At 36.4% G+C, this 25,649-nt stretch overlaps 1 pseudogene; it reads left to right on the top strand.

Moving 5' to 3' along the window:
- Positions 1–25,649, top strand: part of LOC132098247 (calcineurin-binding protein cabin-1-like) — a 112,068-nt pseudogene that overhangs the window by 67,008 nt on the left and 19,411 nt on the right.

Raw genomic sequence — 25,649 nt, 5'->3', positions numbered from 1 at the left:
TCTCTCTCATTCTTTATGTCTCTCTCTCCCCATTGCATGTGTGTTTGTGCTCCTTTCAGACACTTTCTTACCAAACAGACTCACATATGTCATCTCCATCCCTTCACACTGAGAAATCTGTCTGATCTTTGAGCAGAGATTGTTCAGCTCTGAAATTGAATCACCCCACCATGACAAGCCAGAGATTTCATAACCGCCACAACACGTTTAATCGCACCCGATTCGATCCCAAGGCGAAAGCATGGAAATTTAGCTCTTGGATTTAATGAATGGCCCCAAACAGTGTTTGAGCTCTCGTTTGTATAGTGTGTGACATGCAGTGAGAGATACATGTGTGTCTGTATCCTAATAAAGAAGTCAGACTGCAGTGTTCTAATGTTATGTGTTCATTAAAGGTGCATTAGCGGTGTGGAAATGGATTTGATGGGATGATACAGTGTAATTATATCGTAGTGTCACAAGAGTTTGGATGAAGCTTTCAGTCTTTACCCGTCTAATGGGAGCTGTTTGTCTACATTTTAAAGTTGTTTCTGTGTTTTCCTGGGCTCAGTTAATCAGTTCTTTTTAAGATTTTACGTATAGAATATCTGGATAGCCTACTAGGTTATCCAGGTTATCCCCCCCCAAAAAAACACAATTTTGAAAGCCAATTTGCCCAGAAAACCATAGGGCACGTTTTGGCTATGATTGGGGTAGTTTTGAGAAGCAATTGGGCTTGTTTTATTAAACAGACCTGGCAACCCTGACTGCAAGAATAAATTTTTACTCAAAATTGGACTAAAATTGCAAAATAATCATATTTTGTGAGGTTATGTGACTTGTATAGCATAATATGTTTGGAAACACTTTGAAAGAAATGTTATTGGGAAAAAAATAAAAATGTTACCTGCAGCGAACTAGTTCACATACTGTGTTCACTTCAAACATTTATTATTACTTTAATGCAAACTCTATGTACAAGACATGTTTGAAAACAGTATGTACTACCTGCTCACTGTAGCCTACTGAATGCTTTTTCACACACTTTTTTAAAAACCAGCAGACAGTATAAATACTAGATTTCATGTCTCAGTTATGTATTGCAATTTGAAATGCTTACTACATAATGCATACCTTTTTCAGAAACAGTAGGCAGTGTACTGTCTGTACTATTACTGCAGGCTTTATAGTCTAGTGTTATACAGTTTGAAATGTTTATCACTACCTATTACATCACATACTATTTTCTTTATAACTAGTAGGTAATATATAGTAATAACAAAAATAACAGCATACTGCATTAAAATCATGTGACAGTTTAGTGCAATACAGTTTGAAATCTATTTATCACTACCTGCTGCATGCTGTGACATTACTTTCTGAAAATTTGTAGGCAGTATATAGTATATCCTATCTCTGCATAGTGCTTTATGCTTTAGTGTGTATTGTGGTGTAATTATATTCTTTTTTTGCATTGTTTTTCTACCACAAGGAGTTTCACAGTTATGAAAACCACATCCTCGCTTCAGTCTTCATTTGCTACCGAATTGTGTTAAAAGGCATTAGGAGGAAAGGTGAGCAAGAAACTGATTGTTAGAGTCAGTTAATTTTTTATTACTACTATAGTTCCATTTCCTTTACATCTTTAACTAGCCGTTAATCTATCAATTGAATGGGTGACCTATCCTCTTTAATCATGCAAACGTTTGCCCCTTTATGGTAAATATCATTTTATCCAGACGTCTGCTTGTAAAACATAAGAGGCGTGCCTCTTGGAACTTTAATTGAATACCCCTCACATATATCAAAAGAAACTTTATTTGTATGGTTTTGCAATATCTGTATCTAATATTTCCTGATTTGTCATGGTATTATGTCTCTTATTATAGAATTTGTTTACAGAAAAACAGTTTTGAACATGGTAATGTTTTTTTTTTTTTTTTTTTTTTTTTTTTTACACACAGCAGATCTTAGATCATATATTTTGTCTATAGCCTATAAAATAGATTCATAAATTGGAAGATTTCAATACATGAGGATTCTGAATGGGATTTTTAAGCAAGCCATTAAATGACTTGAGACTCGACTTAGACTCCTGACAAAAAAGACTTCAGACTTGACTGGGACTCCAGGGTAAAGACTTCAGACTTCCCTCAGTTCAAGTCGTCACCCTCTCTCGCTCTCCTGCATACAGAGCTGACTGAATTTATTAGTGTTTTCACAGAACCTGCAATGGGCACGAGACGTGTTGCTAGGGAGCAGTGTCCCATGGCAACAGCTGAAGCACATGCCGCCACAAGGACTTTTCTTCGAGAGGAATAAGACCAATCTGTTCAACGTAAGTCACAATGCTATGAATGCTGCTGCACTTATATGTCAAAGTTCAGCGTATCACAGCTACAGCGTGATCCAGTCTGGAGATAAGAGTGATGTGTGTATATCTGGTCGAGCCAGTCTGCTGTTCATACACATGTGTGTGATGAATGCCATCATGAGTTCCTGCGATTCAGTGCAGTTAAATCCCTTCACACACACACACAGACATAAATCCAGAGAGATTACGACTCCTCACTGAAAATGCCCTAAACTGGCTGGATTTACAGACAGATGGCATCACTATGGTGTGTGTACATGTGTTGTTGCTGTTTTGCCCAGTGGCCTTTTGGCACATTGGTACAGTCCTCACAGAGCGGAGGTCGTAACATTAGTGTTGAGATAGTGTTAGTGTGTCTACCAGTAGCAGTGAGGAAGCAGCCTGTGGTTTCATCAGTTTTGGCACATGGCGGACTAAAAACACTCGGGCGTCATGTCTCGCTGAGCTTCAGAGCTCTGCCCACTAGGATACACCAACCTCATGCCCACCTGTTCTCAGCTTATGGGAGAATCCTCACATACACAAGCAGCATCCGGTCCAGGGCTCATGGAAACTGCGTTTTATTATGGTGGGAAATTTAGTGATGTTTTTATGATTATGTTTTTAATGTAATGGCTATTCCGTGTTGCCCAGTTGTATCCTTTAAACAATGTGCAGATTTAAACTTCAACCCCCCCAAAAAAGTTGTCTTCTGTTGAACCCGAAAGAAGATTTTTTTTGGAAGAATGCTGATAACCAAAAAGTTGATGGTAACCATTGACTTTCTTAGTATTCTTTCCTGAACAGCTCTCATCAACTGTTTTGTTACTAACATTCTTCAAAATATCTACAAGTTTATAACAAATTGAGAGTGTGTAAATGATGACAATGTAAATTTTGGGGTGAACTATTCCTTTAAATGGATTATTTTACCAATCCTCTAGCTATGTTTCTGGGCCTTGAATTGTGTAAGGATCCTTGCTGTCTACAGAGGGTCAGAGAGCTCACTAGATGCATCAGAAATATCTTAATTTGTGTTCTGAAGATGAACAGAGGTCTGAAGGGTTTAGAACAACATGAAGGTAAGTAATTAATGACAGGATTTTCATTTTTGGCTGAACTAACCCTTTAAGTGTATGTCACAAAATAAAGTGCAGATTAAAAAAAATAAGTTAAAAGGGCTCTGGCAGTATTTGTTGGCCTAAGCCTTAAAGGCATCACAAAAACAAACACAGTTTCTCTCCCATGTCCATACACACTCAGGCGTATGTGCTCACATATGTAGCCGCCCACTCTCCTGCTCTCACTGGACCACCGGCCCGAGCCACAGAATAGCTGCCTGGATTTGATTTATCATTACTGTCCAGTTTTCTTTAGATGTCTGAACATCTCTTTAGGAGAATGAGCTCTGTGTTTGACAGCAGGCTGAATGATGTGTATGCTCTGCTTAATTTTATTTGTGAAGTGCTAGTATGTGAAAGTTCAGCCGTAGCAAACACCTGAGGTTCACATGTAGAGATACGGTCAGCACGATTTGCATCTTGACTTTCCTGTTAAGCAGCAGGGTGTTGGAAATGCCAGGTGTGTGTGTGTGTGTGTGTGTTGTGACTGTTGTCACAGTGGAAACGCAGAAACATAAACAAATGGAGAAGGGGAAATGAAAGCTGTATGGCAGAGATACACCTCTGCCCTCTCTGAGCTTCAGTGACTGCAACATAAACATTTCCCCAGCTTCTTGTCTCTTGTTTCCTCCCTTCTCATCTCTTTTTACTTTCTTCTCTTCTCTTCTCTTCTCTTCTCATCTCTTCCCCTCTCTTCTCTTCTCTTCTCCTCTTGTCTCTATTCACCTCCTTTCTTTTGGTCTCTTCTCGTCTCCTGGTCTCTTCTTTTCTCTAAGCGCCCCTCTTCTCACTACTTGTCTCATCTTGTTTCATCTCTTTCCTTTTCTTATTTTCTTTTCTTTACTCATGTCTTCTCCTTTCCATGTCTCAAATCTTGTCTCATCATTGTCTTATTCTCTATTTCCACCCTGTCTCTTTTTCTCACCTCTCTTTTCTCTTCCTCCTTTTCTTTTCATGTCACACCATGTCTCAGGTAGTCTTGTCTTTTCTTATCATCTCCTCTCACCCGTCCGAGTCTCTTTTTGTTACACCACTTTTCTTCTCTTGCACTCTTTTTGTCTCATCTCTCGTCTCTGTTCTGTTCTCAGCCTGACTCACCTCTTCTCTTCTCACCTTGTCTCTTTGTTAGTTTCTTTTGTTTCTGTTCTCATCTCTTGTCTTTTCCACTCACCTGTCTCTTTTTCTCTCTTATTCTCCCATCTCTTCCTCTCTCTTTTACTCTCAAGCTGTCTCACCTCTTCTCTTTTCTCATTCTCTTGTCTATTCTGTTTTCTCTTTTTTGGCATGTCTCTTGTCTTCTCATCTCTCTTCTCCTTATATCTTTTCTCCCCTCGTTTGTTCACTTTTATTGTTATTCCTCCTTTTCTTATCTCATCTCATCTCACCTCACTTTCTTCTCGTCTCATCCCGTCTCTCCACTTCTTGTCTCACATCTGGTCTCCTCTGTGTTTTTTTTTCTGGTCTTTTCTCTGTTCTTTGCTTGTCCTTTTTACTTTTGTTCTTGTTTCTTGTCTTGCCTCCTCTCTTTTTCTCTTTCTTAATCTCTTATAGCATCTTCTCTTCTTGTTTAATTTCTTTCTTGTCTGTTGTGTTCTCGTCTCATCTTTTCTTGTCAATTACAATCCCTCACCTTGTCTCCTCGCATCTGTGTTTGTGTTCATATACACCATTTTCCCTCTAACCCACACAAACAACATCCTGTTGCATGTTTTCTGTCTCCTGTCACTCACCCCTCTCTCTCTCTCTCTCTCTCTGTATGTTTGTGTGGGTGTGCACGGCTGGGCTGAGAAACAGAGTCCGTCTCTGATTGGCTGGCTGGGTTCTGAAGGGGCCGTCTCTCGGTCTGTGTACAGAGAAGGAGCGAGAGCGCGGGGAGGGAGAGAGAGAGAGCACGAGAGAGCGCACTGGGGTCAGAGCAGAGAAAGAGAAGCGTGGGCGTTTTGTTTTGCGATGGCAGGGCTGGAAAGGGAGGAGAGCAAGCGCTCTTCTGTTTGAGGCACACTCCTTCAGCCATCTCTCCTTTTCTCCTTCCTTTGCACGCGTGCAGCCCACTCCCTCGAGCCTGGACTTCAGCTCGCCTTCTCTCGCTGGACCCTAAAAAAAAAAAATCAAAACATCCCATTTACTCACACACTTCATACAGGCAGAGCGTGGGGTAGCTCTCCACGGTGATGGTGAGTTTCTTCCTTTTGCTTTTCCTGTTTGGTTTCCTTTTCCTTCTGTTTTTGCTCCTGGAATAAAAGGTGGAAAGGAGAAGTGTCAGCTTGCTCGTATTTGAGATTGTTTCATTCAGATTTGCTGTGAAGAGGCATCTGAAGGTGGGAGAGCAGTGTGTGAGAGTTCAAGGAGCAGAGCAAGAGAAAGAAAGTGAGTGTTTGAGAGCATTGGCTCTTGTCACGCGTGACGCAGATAATAGTTAGCTAGTGCTTTCACCGGAGTCCTGCGTTTCGTCAATACGAGTGGCAGTAATAATGACCAGAAATGGAGTGATGAAGTGCACTGGATGAGTCAGAAACCTGGGAACCTCCTTCCTCCTTGTTCCCGCTTTCCTTCTGTGCTCCTCAGTTCTGGAGTGGAGATGCTTCTGTAGATACTGTAATTCTGGACACTTTTAAAGTAGGTGAAATTGGGTGTCTAGTGGGAATCCCTGAGGGAAAATTCACAAAGTGTCTTTTTTCTTATGCAAAAATTCACTTGCGTTCTTGTTTCGCTTAATTGGTCAAACGTGTTGAATCAGAACTGCTTATCAGAAACATCTTGCAGCGTTCTTGAAATCTCCACATCTGCTGGTTTGCGCTGCTCATATTGAAGGCTTTTGAGAGTGTTTTTCTTTTTTTGCACTGGTGAAGGAAGCCCTTCTTCACTAATGAAAACACTTTTTGCTGCTGGTGCACAGAGGACTGGCCTCACATGGTGAGGGAAGCCCTCTTCTGATGACCTCAATTCAATGATTTTACTGTCAGATTGTATCGATCGCATTAGGAGCAGCTGTAGGCCTGAAACAGACATGACAGCTTGCTCTTCTTTCGCTGCTCAGTCGACTTTAGTCTTTTTAAAGTAAATTTGTATTGTTTTTATGAGTAGTCATTTCAGTAATTTGTGTCATTGTAATACATGTCATATTTCTTTTTTGTTAAAGTCAAAGTTTTCCTCATAATAATGGAAATATGCTAATCAGAAGCAGATGACTGGCTGGATTTGTTCTTGTTAGTCGTCATCATCATCAGGAAGTTTTTTTTTGCCATGAAAACAACATTGTTTCTGTTTTCCCTCTCTTTTTTTATGACCAAAATCACATAAACATGGCTATTATGTATTTGTTCACAGCTGGAGGTGTGGGGATTCCCAGAAAAAAAAGAAATGGAGAATAAACGAGTGTATCAAATTCCAGAGCGTTTGACCATACTTAACCTTTCAAAAGGGACCATTAGCTCCCATTATATCTCTTCTTTTTGTGAACAGTCTTGTTACTCTGTGATGCATGTCCTCACTGACACAAAAAGCCACACTGATATCAAATGCTAGTGTAGTTAGCATAACAGCAAAGCCAAAGTTGGTGTCACGATAGTAGCATAATTTTTGCATTTAATCTAAAACTCATTTAGACGCTTCAGTGGTATAATTAAGGCTAAAGTTTGTATTTAAAGACATTATATACACATTTAATACATGCGCCTTTTAAAACACCAGTCAGAATAGTTTATTTGCCAGAAACATGTTTTGATTTGTAATCCGTTTTAATCTATAAAACAGCTTTGTTATTTAGGTCAACAAACGTTGTTTTGAACATTAAAGTAAACATTGACTGGAAATGATGTAATAGTGTTATTCTTGTTATGAGGCGATCCCACATCTTGTAAACATGCTGATGAGAAGTACAGTTGCTGCACTGCAGGAATGACTGAGCTCATGTGTGTAATCTGAGCGTAAAGCCGTGTTACACAGCGGTTTGAGGGTCCTGTGCCAGAGACCCGTCTTAATAGCATTCCATCCACTGATCCGTCTGGGCACGCCTCTATCCCATATCTGTCCATCAGGATACACTCCCTCCTTTCTCTTTCCTGTATCCATCCGTCTACGGAGTCCTGCTGGAGGGGCTTTGGGTAATCCCTGCAGTGAAAGGGCAAAACCCTTTCTCACACACACACACACACACACACACACACACACACACACACACACACACACACACACTGACTCATTCTTGGCAAGTTCTTTCTTGACTTGTTGTTTGGCCTTTAGCCACCGATGCCGGCCTGTGAGAGTCTAGAGTTTATTATTCAGAGCTAAAGTTGGCTGATATATGTTTAATATTAATGGTGTATTTTAAGCCACTTGTCAGGATGGTTTTGATGAGCATTTTATTTAGCCAATTTTATTAGACGTGTCTCAAAGTTTGGTGTGTGTGATGGTGTTGATAGTATTAATAAGTGTGAAACTCTCGTTACATTTTTTGATTCAAAACAGCGTTACAGTTTGATTCATTTTTGTGAATCAGTTAAAACTGCTTGTTTCAGTAAATCTGTTTTAAATTCAGATTTTAAGGATTTATTTTTTTGCCTTCAAAAACATTCCATGTTCAATGTCTTAGTTAAAATATATGTACACTGAGAAAAAGAAAGAAAACAATCTTCACTCTTTTCTTTCATTTTTTTACTGTAAAGATGAATATTGCTATTTGTTTTTATGATGGTAGATATAAATGAAAATGGATAAATATTGCTTCTGGTGTTATTTTTAGTTGAGAAGGTTCTGGAAAACATGCCTCTATTATCTTTAACTAGATTTATTTTGTAAGTGAATAGATTAATCAATATAATACCGTAATCTAAATAATAATAGTATTAAATAAATAATCTAATATGAACAAACTGTTGTATTTTACTCCCTCGGTTAAATTTTTAAAAAATCCCTCTTTTTGAATCTAACTGGCAACAATGTTTGTCAAAATTGCTCTGATTAAAAAATGTAAAGGGTGAAAAATATAGATGCATTTGTTTAGCTACACTGGTCTATTCAGATGTAGAAAATGTGACTGTTGTATAGGCAGAATTTCAGTGCATTAACAAAATCTGAAGTTTATTCCTTTCTTTTAATCCATCCTCCAGCTAAAACCCTTGCTTCTTTTTCTCATGTGCCTTCTGGAACGGTTCTTTCACTCTGCTCTTAATTTGACGACTAGCAGCTGCAGATCATTCCGCATGCAAATAAACTTCCAGGTTTACGGAAACATCCAACCTTCTGATTAGCATTTCTTTCTTTTTCGCATTCTCTCTTTTCACATTCCTGCATATGTTTTTAGTTCTCGCTTACATCCACTTTCTCAGTTTCCACATGCTCCAGTGCCATCATCTACATTTTCTGGAATGTCCAAATGTCCATACATGGGTGTCTGCCAGGCCAAACCGAAGCAGTGTCATTTTTTTAGGGCAATTAGAAAGATCCAGACTGAAAGATTGGCTGCAGAGAACTGGGGTACACTGTTTCCTCATTGAAATCAAGACTGCAGAGACTTGCAGCTCTGCATGGCTATAGCTTTCTGTTTGAAAACAGACTATTTGCTCTAATTGATGTTTACTCAGAAGTTCTCTGCTTGCTGGAGACACACTCACACTTGTGAAGGATGAAGCTGTCGTGACCAGAGCACAGATGCAAATGCAAGTGCAAGTGCGCATCGCATCGTTTATTCATAAATAATATATTGAGCCTACTTACCTTATTAATCCATGTTCCTGCTAGATTTTAAATTTATCTTTCTTCATAATGTACACTACTGTTTAAAAGTTTGGAATAATTAAGGTTATTAATGTTAGAAAAATATATTATACTCACTAAGGCTGCATGTAAATAAAAATATAGTAAAGGCAGTAATATTGTAAAATATTGCTAAAATTTTAAAATAAACTTTTTGTATTTTAATATATTTTAAATGTATTCATGTGAAGCAAATATTATAATTACTCCAGTCTTCGGTGGCGCATGATCCTTCAAAAATCATTCTAATATGCTGATTTGCTCGATTATTATCAATTATTGTTGGCACTTAATTATTAATAATTGTATCAATGTTGAAAATGTTTTTTTGCTGCTTCATTTTTATTTGTTGTTTTTCAGGATTCTTTGATGAATAGAAAGTTCAAAAGAGCAGCATTTGTTTGAAATAACATTATAAATGTATTTACTGTCACTTTATTAATTGAATGTGTCCTTTCTAAATAAAAGTATGAATTGTATTTATTTATTGAGGTATCACAATTTTCACAAAAATATTAAGCAGCAAAATTGTCAGCATTGATAATAATAAGAAACATTATTATTAATTGTGCACCAATAATAATGAATAATATTTGAGCAGCAAATCTGCTTTGCATCACAAGAATAAATTACATTTTAAAGTATATTTAAATAGAAAACAGGTATTCAAAATTGTATTATTAATATTTTTATTTTTTTTTATTAAAATGGTATTTTAATAATAAGTAATAATATTTACAGTTTTTACTCTTTATCAAATAAAAGCAGCCTTGGAGAGCAGAGAAAATGTATTACAAACAAATGAAAAAACTTTTGAGTAGTGTATAAAGAATGATTCTCTTGTTCAGCTGATTCATTTCTCCTTTCAAATCACCTGACTTTTTTTATTCTGAGATGTATCGCTCACCTTGCATATTTGAGTCAGAATCTAGCCCTGTCCAACATTTTTCTTGTTAAATATTTTGACTATAGAAGTAAAATGGGTTTCAAATGCCATTTCACATTGGATTTAACATGTTACTGTGACATAATGTCATATTTTCCGATAAGACGGCATGATTCTCTTCAGACTGTTGCTTCACCATGACAGCACGGTTGTTGATCTAAAAGAGAAAACGGGAAAAGGAAGACAGTTTTTGCTAATGTCTGCTATTGCACGCTTGCAGTCATCCTGAGAATGCACCGTTCTGTGCTATGAGTTCTTTCACAATGCAATGCCACGTGAAATCGAGCTCGCATAACTACACGTGTCTGCATAGAGAATGTTCTCTTGACGTCTTCATTAGTTTGCCATTTCCGCACATTGTCAATAGCTCCGTTTAGTCTGCTGTTTTCCAGCCAGATACACTTCACACACCAGACCAGCACGACTGGAGGGAAAGATGAACAGCTCGAGATGAAGCAGAGTGCTAGAGAGATGGATCGAGAGAGAGAGAGTGGGTTGAGGCAGATGTCTCATCAGTGGGCAGATTGTCTTCATGGCCTGAGACCAACACATCAAAAGCCAACGGCAGATGGCCTTACAACAATAACATTTCTCCACTTCTCTCCATTTTGCCTTCTCTCTCATTTGTGCCTATGAGCGCTGCACTGTCTGAAGTCATCCACCCATTCTTTCTGTATGTTTTTACCTCTTGTGAATGTTAATGAACTTTCCTGGAGGTTTGTTTTGCACAATTGGAGATGTTCGTGAAGCACTGAATTGTGTTTATAATTGGCCCTTATGTATATTTTGGATTGTGCTGTAAATAGAAGCTCAGCAGTGGCCTTGGCAACATCAGTTTTCCTGTGGAGATGCTGGCTTGTTTGGCAAACGAGGCTGGAGCCAGATCTGACAGCCAGCGCCGGGTTTAAAGCTGTCCTGATGCCTCATGCAGACGAACTCTGCTAATGGCTCTCTCCTTCTCTTCCTCAGGGCATCTGCCGTATTCCAGTAGATGAGATCGATCGTCCTGGTAGTTTTGCATCTCATATGAGCAGATCCATCGTGCTCTTGCTGGATGTTCTGTCTCAACTGAAAGATCACCACACTTTACTTAAAATCTCCCTGATGCTTCAGAGAACCCCTGATCAGGGAAAGTAAGACAGTGCAAATATTTAATAATTGCATATTTGTAACAGAAAATGAGTTGAAGTAGCCTCTTGATAAACAAAGTGTTGCCAAATTTGCTTTCCTATTTTGTTATATATGAAGCATATGGCAGGAAGCATTTTAATGCAAGGACATATCATATTGTGTTATGTTGTGTGTTATAGGAAGTGCTTAAGAGATGTGGACCGACAAGTATTGGCCAAGCGAGCATTTTTCTTCACTGTAAAAGTGCTGGAAGACAATCTGGATAAACTCACGGGGGTATGAAAGTCAAATACTTTTTGTTTTGTTTGTATGTGTTTTTATAAAAAAAATATATATATAATGTATAAAGATTAAGTTTTGTTTTCATTGTTATTTTTCTTTTCCTTTTTTCATTTTGTTTTATTTTTTCTTTTGTTTTGGTGTGTTTTTTGTTTATTTTTATGTGTGTCTGTGTGTCAACTTGTTTGTGTTTTGCTTTGTTTTGGTTTTAGGTTTTATTTTTGTTTTACATTTTAGTTTTTTGTGTGTTTGTTTATTTATTTATTTTTTACGATTATTATTTAATTTTTTTTATTTTGTTCGTGTGTTTTTTGTTTTGTTTTAAGAAATAGAAGCTGAACAGTGGCTTTGCTAGCATGTGTTTCCTATGGAGACTCTGTCATGTTTGGGAACTGATCTGACAGTCAAGGACGCGCTTATCTGTTAATGCCTGTGCTTCTTTCTTTACACTTTTTACATTGAGTTAAAACAGATCCAGTAGGGCAAAACATTTCCGTCCTCACTCCTAGTCTCACAGACTTTTTCAAGTTTGCACTAATCATAATTTATTAGCATACGTTTTGCTTTCTGTCAGCAGAATCAGCCTAACTTACATGCGTTACTTTATACGGGCCACTTTAAATGTGGTTTCTTTATCACATTTGTAGTTTGAAGATGCCTTTTCATATTTTTATCATTCTCAGGTAAGTGATCCCCCTAAACCGTCTACTACCTCTATGGGTGAAATGACCACTGCGGATGTGTCCAACCGGCCCCATGCTGTGGAGGACCACAAATGCTCCCACGCCACCCAGCCTAAAGCAGGACTCCCCAACACCCATAAGGCTACAGGAAGTGAGACCGGACATCCCAGCATGCCTCAGCAGTGTTCAGCCACTCTTCAGCTCACCCTGGAGCCTTTAAATGAGGCGACAGAGGCCGGCGTTCATCCCAGAAAAGGTACTTCAGCACTTGTAGAGCCTATGGAGCTTGGCCCCGGATCATGGCCGGGTGCCTCAAAATTCAGAGACCCTCAAACGCCTGTTGAAACCAGACCACATGAGCCGGGGGTGGTTAAATTGGCAGCAGAGGAGGCCGATAAGGTCCCAGAGAGCAGTCGGGCGTCTGAGCTCTCGCTGGAGGAGTTGAGCATTAGCTCAAAACAGCAGCAGCTACAGAATCAGATGAACGCAGCTAAAGGAGCACTTAGTATGGTCACAACACCAACAGCCAGCATCCCCACACCTCTAGCCAGCACTCCTGAGGTGGGACTACAGCAGAGGCCCAGCAGGAAGAGGAAGCTGCTGGATGACGAGGAGTCGGGCAAGACGCTGCTTTTGGATGCGTACAGGGTGTGGCAGCAAGGTCAGAAGGGCATGACCTATGACCTGCAGCGCATCGAGAAGATCATGTCCGAGACCTACATGCTGATTAAACAGGTAAGGGGTGCGCAATATTGACAAAATGAAATCTCAGTTTTTCCCGAAATTTTATTGTTAATAATTAGTCAAAATCGATAGACATTAAATTTTCATTAAGTGGTGACATTTGCCATCTTAAATTAATTTCCAGGGTTTATTATCCTTTGAGGACAATTTTTCTAGCCATGTTAGGTGTATGCATAATCTTTTATGTAAAATTATTTTTATGTCAGATGTCAATAACTTGAGTTTGAATAATAAGACACTGTAGGTTATTACCAATTAATTAAATCCTTATCAGCAAATTAAGCAGTAAGTCCCAAGAAGCCATGGCTTACAATGAATTTATAACGGCTAAGGGGCGATGCTAGGCACGCGCGTCGTGCCTAAAAACTTAGCTATTATAAATTCACCGTAAACCACTGCTTCTTGGGGCTTACTGCTTTGATAAAATGGTTATTCCATATACGTAGCAAGGTTTCACAAAATAAAACAAAGTTGTTTAAAAGTAAAGATTTAAATAAAATCATTCTTCCGCCCAAACAGTGCAGTTCCCTAAAAATCAGTTGTGGTTGCAACAAAGTGGTTGCTAAGCAACACACAGAAACAAAGAGGTATATGTTTGTAGAGTAATTTACAACAGCTTCGAGCACAGCTCAACCAATCAGAATCAAGGACCGGAACTATCCATTTTATAAATCAAATTTTTTTTTAAATGAAGAAAAAAAAAAATTCAGCTCTGCTGAAGTGGTGCAAAAGCTACATCTGAAGCGCAGGGTTTACAGTTCTCCGGCAACATGGCGGATTTCCAGCATGCAATGTTTGGCTGCGAAAAAAAAATCCTACATTTAAAAAAAAAAATCTTGTTCATATCACTTTCGAGTCCATGAGTTCACCTACCAGTGGTATGAGAGGAGCAGCTTCCACTCTCAGCTAAACTAACTTTACAGGCGCGACAAAAAGCTGTGAGGCACAATGAACAAAGATGTCCATCTAGTGCATATTTGCATAGAAACGTGAATTTATAAAGCAGCGGAGCTTTGTAAACAGCTCAGAGTAATTATGTCATCTCCATAAGAATCATAAGCCCCTTTCACACTGCCAGTGATTACCCAGAATATGTGTGTGCGTTCACCCGTAAAGACACGTGACATCATGATTTTACGTGTAGTGTACGAGTCGAAAATGCTAGGCACGTTAACTTTCACTGACGCTGGCGAACGATCTCAGCTTCAGCGCGGAAAGTGAGGAACTAACTGATCTCTGCTTCATTACAGTTTCCACATTTTTTTTTTGTCGCGAACGCTGATCTGCCTTCAAAACACATGGTAGAAGAGTCACGTGATAACGTGCGTCTTCACTGCATCACACCCTTTACGGCATTACTTCTGGCTTTTGTTCACACAGAGCTCGTTCCGGGACTGAACCCGGCAATGTTACTAAGTCTACTAGGTCCCCCATGTGTTCGTGTTCACACAGAAAGCGACCCGGCAATGTTCCGGCCATTTTTCAGGTCCAGCGTGCAGTGTGAAAGGGGCTGTATGATTGCCAGAACAAATTTACCGGGATTTTTGAAAAGGTCCTGTTCACACATTATCTATTAAAGGTAACTTACCGGTAATTTTCCAGTGAAGACAGTTTATGCGAAAGGGGCTAAACAACTTCTGTATATGCTATGAATGTGAATTAACGTTCATCTGGAAAAACTGTGTGCAATACCTCACTAGATTTGTAATGTAAATCATTTATAAACCTTTGCCAACACAGGAGAATACATGAACTATGTCTAAATATGCCATGTACTGTACATCGTGACTTCAAAAAAAAAGTATCTGCCTGTGGCCAAATATTACAATTTTATGGATTTAAACATCATTTAATCACGCTGTAAAGCTGTTAAACGTCACCAGGCCATTGGCTCCCTCTACAGGTATTTGTTTTAACACATAATGTACTTAAGTTGGTTATGTTCATATTATGTATAAGCATTTTACATTATGTATTTTAACAGCGTTGTTCAATACAATCATATAATTACTTGGTTTCTATATTTTATTTTATTTTATTTGAGCCAATTATTATTGCCTCATCATTAGTTCATATATAAATAGTTATACTAAAGCCTGCTTTTCACTTTTTCACTTAGTCTATTTGTATTACTAAAAAATATCAGATTTACTCAGTTGTCAAAATAATCAGATTACTTGGTTACCAAAATAATCATTAATTACAGTCCTAGATTAGTTAAAATATTTCTAAATACAACTGCTTTGTTTTACTTTTTGTAATTAAAAGAAAAATCTTGTCATTGAAAGTTTCTTAAAAATAGTATTAAAATATTGTCTTGTTGTAGTGAACCAAGTATCTGTATTTTTCCTCATCTCTATGTATTGTCACACCCCTAGGGCCCTATAATACACCCGGCGAAATGGCAAAAGTGGATTTGGACACGCCCTGAGTGCATCTGCGTGCACTTTACACTTTGCGTTTAGATCGTTAAAATAGGGCCCCTAGTGATCATAATTTTCCAAGTGTATGATGTAGCTTTTCATTCTTCAGGTCAACCATATATTCATGTAAAAGAAAATCAGTTTGAATTAAGAAAGCAATAACTTTGCCATATTATCCTTTCAAATGTTAAAGTTGCCACAGTCATTGCCCCGCCCCGCCCCCGGATTATTTTTGTTTTAACCCCAGCAAACACCATTTAGATGCATTTACACTGCAATTACAATTGCAGAAATAATGGTTTGAGATTTAATATTTTAAATGTATATTTTGAGTATTGAAATATGGTATTTTTATTAAATGAAAGGATATTTTACACATGAATCTAAAACCACCAGTAGGTGTCTGTGAGTCATTGTCTTAAGGAATGTGTCATTGAAAGATTCATTCTGTCGCCTCGTTCGAACAGTGGATTTATTCAAGAAAAAAGAAAGTGACTCTTTAGAAATAATTCACTAAATCATTGATTCGTTCAGAAAACAAACACTGCTGTTTGTTGTTTGGCTTTTTTTTTTTTTTACTCTTTTTGTTTACAAAATAGGAAAAAAATTATGACTAAACTTTAAGTTAATATTAACAATATTAACTTAACTGCTATATAATTACATTACTGGTATAAAATGTTATTTTTTAATTCTACTATTACATATGTATAAAATCAATATCACATTTACATTTGCTTTGATATTCGGGAAAAACAGCACAGTTGCTTATGTGATTTTGTTTAACTATCATAAAGATATGACACAAACATACATGGCTATTGAACACATTTCTAAAACAACAATTACAATATTATCCGACTATCGCAGTTCCCTTTTAAGGAATTGCTTCATTGTCAGTTCTCATTCAAACATGACGAGGCATGACAGTCGTGACAGAAAGTAAACATACAGTCACTGTGGCAGGGAAATCCCACAACTTTTGTTGAACAAAAAAAAAGATAAAACACTGAGAAGATTTATGAGGGAAAGTCCGAAAAACCTGATACGGCATCGGACTTACTAAAGTGTTCTGGGTAATTTTTGTGTGTGTGTGTGTAGCCCACGGTCGAGTCAATGATATTCTGGTCTCTAGATATGACTCGAGTCCTCCTTCGGTGTAAATCTTCTGTAGCATAAATGGTGTGGGATGAATTACCTGCTGTTTAGTACAAGGATTTGAACAAAACTCCATAACCCTAAATGTGAGCAATATTAATATTAATGCTTGCCTTATTAAAAAACAGCTAGTAAAAGTAATTATTTTAGTCATGAAGCAGGCTGTAAAGTGGGATGCGTATTGTGAGTGGGATAGAGTTATACTATGTTATATTATACAGACATTAAGGCATCCCTGGGGAGAGCAAGCGAGAGCCAATTGAACACAAATGGAACTGTGGAAAATTACTGGTGTAGCTAATGATAGTGTAGCACACGAACTCTATAACATTTGTCATCATAGTGCTGAGTCAAGTACGCTATTGTATAAGAATGCACCAAGAACCAGTGAGGTCTAAAAGAACCGGTTTCTGGCTTTTTGTTAAACACTGAACCTCCAATGCCGCTGAATACACGGTGAATATATCAAGTACTTGTAATTAGATTGTTGCAGCTCAAAATACTCGTAATCAGGCTAAAGTTTATTTTATTGATTGCATTATTTTTAGCACTATAGCAATAAATAAATTAGAGTTAATAGATTCTCCCTCATTCTTATTTTTCATTGTTTAAATGTTTCTTTCTAAAATAAAATACCACATAGTTACATTTCAGAAAGTCTTTCAGTTTTCAGTTATAATAACATATGACCACTGGATTTGCAAAAATCTTCTTTTTTTTAATTTCAAGTGTCTTCTTTCTCTGAATTTCAACATTGCATCAACTACTGAACACATTGATTGTATTTGAATTATCACTCAGTTGGTTTATATATATATATATATATATATATATATATATATATATATATATATATATATATATATATATGTATATGTATATGTATATATATATATATATGTATATGTATATATATATATGTGTATATATATATATATATATATATATATATATATATATATATATATATATATATATATGTATATATATATATATATATATGTATATATGTATATGTGTATATATATATATATATATATATGTATATGTATATATATGTATATGTATATGTATATATATGTATATGTATATATATATATATGTATATGTATATGTATATGTATGTATATATATATATATATATATATATATATATATATATATATATATATATATATATATATATATATATATGTATATATATGTATATGTATATATATGTATATGTATATATATATATATATGTATATATATGTATATGTATATATATAAATATATATATGTGTATATATATATATATATATATATATATATATATATATATATATGTATGTGTATATATGTATATATATATACAGTACAGACCAAAAGTTTGGACACACCTTCTCATTCAAAGAGTTTTCTTTATTTTCATGACTATGAAAATTGTAGAGTCACACTGAAGGCATCAAGGGCTATTTGACCAAGAAGTAGAGTGATGGGGTGCTGCGCCAGATGACCTGGCCTCCACAGTCACCGGACCTGAACCCAATCCAGATGGTTTAGGGGTGAGCTGGACCGCAGACAGAAGGCAAAAGGGCCAACAAGTGCTAAGCATCTCTCGGGGAACTCCTTCAAGACTGTTGGAAGACCATTTCAGGTGACTACCTCTTGAAGCTCATCAAGAGAATGCCAAGAGTGTGCAAAGCAGTAATCAAAGCAAAAGGTGGCTACTTTGAAGAACCTACAATATGACATATTTTCAGTTGTTTCACACTTTTTTGTTATGTATATAATTCTATATATAATTCCACATGCGTTAATTCATAGTTTTGATGCCTTCAGTGTGACTCTACAATTTTCATAGTAATGAAAATAAAGAAAACTCTTCGAATGAGGTGTGTCCAAACTTTTGGTCTGTACTTATATATATATATATAGAGAGAGAGAGAGAGAGAGAGAGAGAGAGTGAGAGAGAGAGAGAGAGAGAGATTTTTTATTTTTACACTCCTTTATTAACAGTTTTTCTTACAATTTCATATCACTTTCTATTCTTTTCCCTATATAAATATTATTAAATATTTACATAATAAAATAAATTACATGAGAAATATTACATTTTCCTCCTCATCAACAACACAGTTCAATTCCCCACGTTCCATTAAAACCAATTAAATTATTCGTCATTTTATAAAAAGCAAATTCTGCTCTGATTCTTGCAGTTATTAGAGCTTTAAAAGTCAATTCAGGATCCACTGAACATTCACCTTTAATTTTCCGCTTTCTTGTCAACCATATTGCTAGCTTTGCTTCACCCACTATAAAGTTTATCAAAGACATTGTTTTCTTCTTTGCAGCAACATATTTAAGACCAAATATAAAATTTGCTGGACTAAACACTTCTCCTAATTTTCTAAACCAGTCTTCCAAGGTCTGAAAAATGTTTCTGAATCTAACACAATACAAAAACACATGATCTACTGTCTCCTCAGCATTGCAAATACACATTCCTTTACCACATTGGGATGAAAATGTGCCACATGTTTATTTGTGGCTATTGCCCAGTGTACAACTCTCCACTGGAGATCTGCAGTCCGTTTCTCTGTAGGAGGTTTATATAACAACCTCCAACATCCCTTAGGTGAAGATTCTGGCCCAAAAACGTCCTTTACTTTCTTTAGAGAGGAGTAATGAGACACTTTCACACATGTTGCATAGATTGCTTTCTTGGATGTTTCTTCAAAAGTTGTCAGTTGTGGAGTTTTAAAATTAAGATTAGAGTCCTTTTCTGGTTCTTCTTCAGTGGCTGCAGAAATTTTTAACTCTGGAAAATTATAATTTTCATCATTGTCCTGTAAAGTCAGCTCATTTTCTTCTTGAAGTTGTCTTAATATAGAAGGTAAGGACGAAAAAATTCTATTTAATATTATCTTCATGAACCTAACAGACCTGATGCCTGTCAGACAACACATCTCTTCAGGGCTTTTCCATTTGTTGCCATTTCTCAAATCAGATACTTTGGTGCAACCAGCTTTTGCCATTACAGACCTTAAACTCCTCAGACTTAGTTCTTTGACTTCAATCAGAGGGTTATTAAAAAGAGGTTCATGTCTTATCCAGCTTCCAAGTTCTGAAGAACCTCTCTCCACTTTGAAAATTGATCTCCATGCTCTTAAAACTGACTGATAATAAGATGAGGTACCACTCAAATCAGTGTCCATCAACCTTATTAAGAACAACTGTTTATCATATTTAAAAATATCCACATTTTGCAACAAGGCACAAGCTGTGTCAGTCAACATATATTGTCCAGAATACAATAGTCTTTGCACTGCTTGGATTCTGAAGGTCATGATTCGACTTTGTATATCCATTAATCCATGTCCACCTTCACTTACTGGTAAGAAGAGCACAGCAGCCTTTGTCCAGTGGTATCCAGACCAAAAAAAATTAATTACATTTCTTTGAATTTCACCAATAATATTATTTGGTGGTTTTAGTAAAATTATTTTATGCCAGATCATAGAGGCTACAAGATTATTAACAACCAGTGCCCTTCCTCTGTATGATAGTTTGGGTAACACCCACTTCCATTTGGACAGTTTTCCACACATTTTTTCTATCATACCCTCCCAGTTCTTTTCCTGATATCCTTCTTTCCCTAGATATACCCCTAAAAACTTTAAGCCTTCTTTACCCCATTTAACTCCACCTGGGAGTACTGGAGGGGGTTCCTCTTGCCAATTCCCCCTAATAAAACCTTCACTTTTATTCCAATTGACCTTTGCAGATGAGGCCTTTTCATAAATATTTAAACTTTCTTTTAATGCTTCAACATCTTTTTCATTTCTTATAAAAACAGTGATATCATCTGCATAAGCAGATACTTTTATAAGCATATTTTCAGAACCTTTAACTGCAAAACCTTTTATATTTTTTCTCAACTGACAATGTAGGGGTTCAATTGCTAAAGAAAAAAGTTGTCCTGACAAAGGACATCCCTGCCTTATTCCTCTTTTCATTAAAACTGGCTGACTAAGTCCACCTCCCACCTTTAACATAACAGATGACCCAGTATATAAAAGTTTTATGCCTGATAAAAAACGATCTCCAATTCCAAAAGCTTTGAGAGCATTGAACAAAACAAAGCTAAATCAATTACATCTCTTAAAAGAAAAAGGTTATCCATTATAGTTCGATTTGGTATACAATAAGTCTGATTCCTTTCGATCAAAGACCCAAGGTGTTTTTTTAATCTATTTGAAAAACACTTTGCAAGGATTTTATAATCTGTACATAACAATGCCACTGGTCTCCAATTTTTTAAAAGACCAAGATCACCTTTCTTAGGTAACAACGAAAGCACAGCCCTTTTACAACTAGTTGGTAGTTCATTTTTTTTTAAAAGATACTTTAAAAACCTCCAACATATCTTCCTTAATCACATGCCAATAAAATTCTGCTGGAAGTCCGTCAATACCAGGGGCTTTAGCAACAGACATTTGTTGAACTGCTTCTGACAGTTCATTTATCATTATATCAGAGTCCAACTCCTTTTTTTGTTCAGTATTCAATTTAGGTACATCTTTAAATAAAAAGTCCATACTTGAAACATCACACTTTTGCTCTCCAAACAAATCCTTATTAAAATTCATTGCAATCATCCTCATTTCCTTTGGATCAGATGTCAAAGTTCCATTAGCACGTTTCAGATGTAACATCTGTTTTCTTTCCATCTCTTTCTTTTCCAGATTAAAAAAGAATGAACTAGAATAAACTTCCTTTAGTAAAGAAAATCGAGCTCTAATTAAAGCTCCTTTTGCATTTTCATGGAGAAGAGTTCCTAAAGATTTTTTCTTTTTTTCCAACCTATTTGCATCTGTTAAATTATTGTTGACTACATTTACTTCAAGTTGTTCAATGTCTCTCTCAAGTTCTCTAATTGTCTTTTTAATCAAACTATTAGTATGAGCAGTATAATCTTGGCAAAACATTCTTATTTGGGTTTTTCCCACCTCCCACCATTGTAGAATATTTTCATAATAATTTTTTCTTTCTTTCCATTTATTCCACAATAATACAAAATTCTCACAAAAATTTACATCATGCAATAACTTAACATTAAAATGCCAATAAGAACTAAAACTTTTAGATTTTTTTTTTACTTAATTCAATTAAGCACAAATGGTGGTCTGTAAAACCATTTGGGGAAATAACAGATTTTTTAACACTATTATTCTTACTTCTACTAATATAAAACCTATCCAGCCTTGCTGAACTAATGTGATCACTAGCAACTTTTACCCATGTATACTGTCTTGTCATTGGATGATGTTCTCTCCACACATCAATTAAATCATAATCCCTAATAATATTTCTTAAAAAACTAGCTGAAGGTGGACAAGGTTCCTCTCCATTCCTATCTAGAGTAAAATCTAATCTAATGTGCAGTTCCAATCACCACCTAAAACTAAAATTGTACCCTTATCAAAATCTTTTCAACTTTCATTCACCTTCCTAAAGAACCTTATTCTCTCTGCACCATTATTTGGGGCATATATATTAATAAAAACAAAACTTAAACCCATTATCTCTACCTGAAGAGCTAAAGCCCTACCCTATCTCACACGTAGAAACAACAGTTATGTTTATATTTTTCCCAAAAAGGATTGCAATACCTCCACTTAAATTAGAGTCATGACTAAAGAAAATATTTCCATCCCACCACATTCTCCAATCCATCTCATCTATCTGATCACTATGAGTTTCTTGGATAAAAGCAATATTAATGTTTTCTGTTTGTATATATTTAGATAGAACTGCCCTTATTTTATTTTTTTCCCTCCCTCCATTTATATTAATGGTTCCTAGCCCATATAAAGAGGGAAAAATGGAAGAAAGAAAACAAAAAACCACAAAGGAGAGACAATTTCAGATGGAAGAGAAAATTCACCCTTTGTGACATTAAACAGTCTTAATTAATCTTGTAGCCGGACATTTTCCTCTCCTTAAATTTGTCACGATTTTCTTCAGTCTAAACCTTTTCCTTCTACTAAGTTCCTCAAAACCAACTGATTTCTGCAATTTTATTACTGAAATTAAAAACTTGTTTACATCTGGAAAGAACTCTCTTACTTCAAACTTTTTGCCAAAAGTTTCATCCAGAAAATAATTTATTTCTTTTACAGTATACAACTGTTCATCCCACACTGAGAAGGAATGTCAGACATTTCAGACATATTATCATCCTCATCACCTTCCTCTATTCCATGATCAGTTTCCTCTTCCTCTATCTGTGAGACAACGAAGTGATCTTCACCTCTTTGTCCTTCCATCTCAAAAGTACAGTTTGCATTAGACCTTTCTTCTTCAACACTTCTTACACTGTTTTCCTCAACTACTTCACTTACTATAGGCCTGCTTTCACTTTCCTGCACAGCACCACAGTTTGAATTTTTAGTATCAGCCTAATTTTTCCCTGATTCTATTCTCTGCACTTCTTCCGTTCATAAAACAACTTCAGTTTCATTTGCATTTTCATTTATTTCAACTTGCTTCTTATGTGGACAAACATTTTTCTTATGTCCGATATTCCCGCACTCATAACATTTTAAACTGCCAGTGTTCACATAAATCATGTAGGATTTTCCTTCATGCTGTACGCGAAATGAAATATCCAGAGACGATGATTCCAAAAACATAAAAACTTGGCGTCTAAATGACAGCACGTGTTTTAATGCTTGATTCTTACAACCTAGCGGAATCATTTTTATTCCGCTAGCAAGTTTCCCAAACCGGAGTAGATCTCGCTCAATTTCACAGTTAGGTATGAATGGTGGAACATTCGAGATTGTGACTTTTGTTGAAAGCAAAACCAGCGGTGAAATGACACTTACCCACACTCCGCTCTCAATCAGCCGACCAACCAAACACTGCTCCTTCACGAAGATCACAACGGTCTTATACATGCGCGAGACAGAAACAATTTTATTCAAATCCAATTTGTTCACCAACCGCAACGAGTACATCTTCCACTGATGCATCAGCTACAGGCACACACCTCACTCCGTGACGGAGTGAAAGAGAGGAATCCCACGCACTGGGGTGAGCCTCCATTCTCACACCCCACAATGGCAATATATAACATTTTCAATTGTTACAAAGATTCTGTTCAAAGTGTAAACGTTTATACTGTTTAATATCTTAAAAATCATTCATATTTAAATTAAATTAAATTATTCCGCTCAATCAACATGGGCTTTTTGATATGGGCCAGTAAGTAACCATCTAGTACCCATCGAGAAGACCCTGTGAACCACATAACAGCTCGCTGAAAAATCTTCTGTGCCACCTAGTGAAGTTCATAGGGTTTTTAAGCAGAGGAGATAGGTTACTGTAGAAATGTGTCTTTGTTTTGAACAACAAAGACCGAGTTATTATGTCTCATTATGCCTTTTCCCCTAATGCCATCATCAAATGTTGAGCTCTGTATTTAATTATGTCAAGGTAAAAAACAAACTTGCAAAGTTGCCATTAAAGTCTGTTATTAGGATAGGAGGTTAATGGCTCTAGCTGGCAGTACACACACACACACACACACACACACACTCACAGCACTCATTTATTCCATTATCAACCTCTACCTCTCTAACAGTGTATCACCTCTCGGTTCCCATGCCTGTGTAATTGCATCTGCTCTCTGAGAGTGTGTGTGTGTGTCTCAGTACCTGAGTCTAATTGTAGTGCTTGTCTCTGCATGTTTATGCATGTTTTTGTGTGCGTTTGTGTCCTGCGGTTAGTTTGTTATGAAGCACCGTCTAATTCACCCGGTGAAGAGCAAATCTCTGATTGAGATGACAGTGGAAAGGAGAGAGATTTTAATGTGGCCCCTGGACACTGACTCACTGTTCAAATTGGCCTGTCTTTACCTTGCTGATTGAGGAAAGATTGTACGTGAAGATTTTAACAATCCACTTTATTTGGGGCCTACATGCATAATGCATTATGAAGATGCATTGGATTGGATTTGTTTTTTTCATGAACTTGTTGCAGTGCATTCTTGAATTAAGTGTGGTGTCTTAGTAGGCAGCATAATTAAATTGCCTACATTTTGAGCAGGTTTCACATTGGGAGTGTTTTGAGGGTCTATGATGAAGTGCTGAGTCCATAGACTGCACTAGGTTTTGTGATAAAGCAGTTTTGGTCAGTCTTTTAATAATTGTAACCACAGTTATAAACGCACAGGAAATACAAACAGTGAACTCAGTCCAACTTGGCAGTAATTAAAAAATGACATTCTCACACTTTATTCATGCAGTCATGTGGACAGATGTTTTTATCACTGGCTTTCAACAGTCATTAGCTTTTATGAATGTGTTACGCTCATTAGTGCTATTTCACTCATTTAGCTTCAGTGATGATCCAGTTGTACCACACAAAAACTGCAAACGACTTTACTTTTGGGAAACATTGATTTAATTTATTCATAAAAATGGCACAATTACATAGTACATACTATAAGAATAAACTGTTTTTTTCCAGATTTATTCAAAAAGAGACTGCATTTCACATACTAGTGAATTGACCTCTTCTTCGATGAATATGTTTTGAATTTATGAATATAGTGAGTTTATGAATTAAAAATGTAACTGTCCTGATATATATATAAAAAAACTCTTGACCCTTTTTACAGACTGTGACGATGCATTTCCAGTTATTAACATTGTGAATATAGCAAAAAAAAAAAAAATATATATATATATATATATATTTTTTTTTAATTAAAATATACAATTTAATTACATATTTTCTCATTTTATTAAAACAAAATTTTGCATGCAAATTTTTATTTCATAACATGTACATTTATGTTGACAATGGAAATCTCTGTAAAAATATGACCCGCAACCTAATATGTTTGGTCACAAATGCATCCATTTTAGGCTCAGTCAGGAGCCCTGTGATCTTCTCTTTCTCTCTCTCTCTGTCTCTCTGTCTCTATCTTTCTGTCTGTCTGTCTGTCTATCTGTCTGTCTATCTTTTCACTATTGTGGATTTTTGCTTTTTCTGCTGGAGAAAATGGGAATGCAAAAATGTTTA

The sequence above is a fragment of the Carassius carassius genome, chromosome 21, assembly GCF_963082965.1.
Source record: "Carassius carassius chromosome 21, fCarCar2.1, whole genome shotgun sequence".
NCBI classification, from domain to species: Eukaryota; Metazoa; Chordata; class Actinopteri; order Cypriniformes; family Cyprinidae; genus Carassius; species Carassius carassius.
The sequence above is the reverse complement of the archived record's forward strand: the minus strand, read 5'-3'. Positions and strand labels throughout refer to the sequence as shown.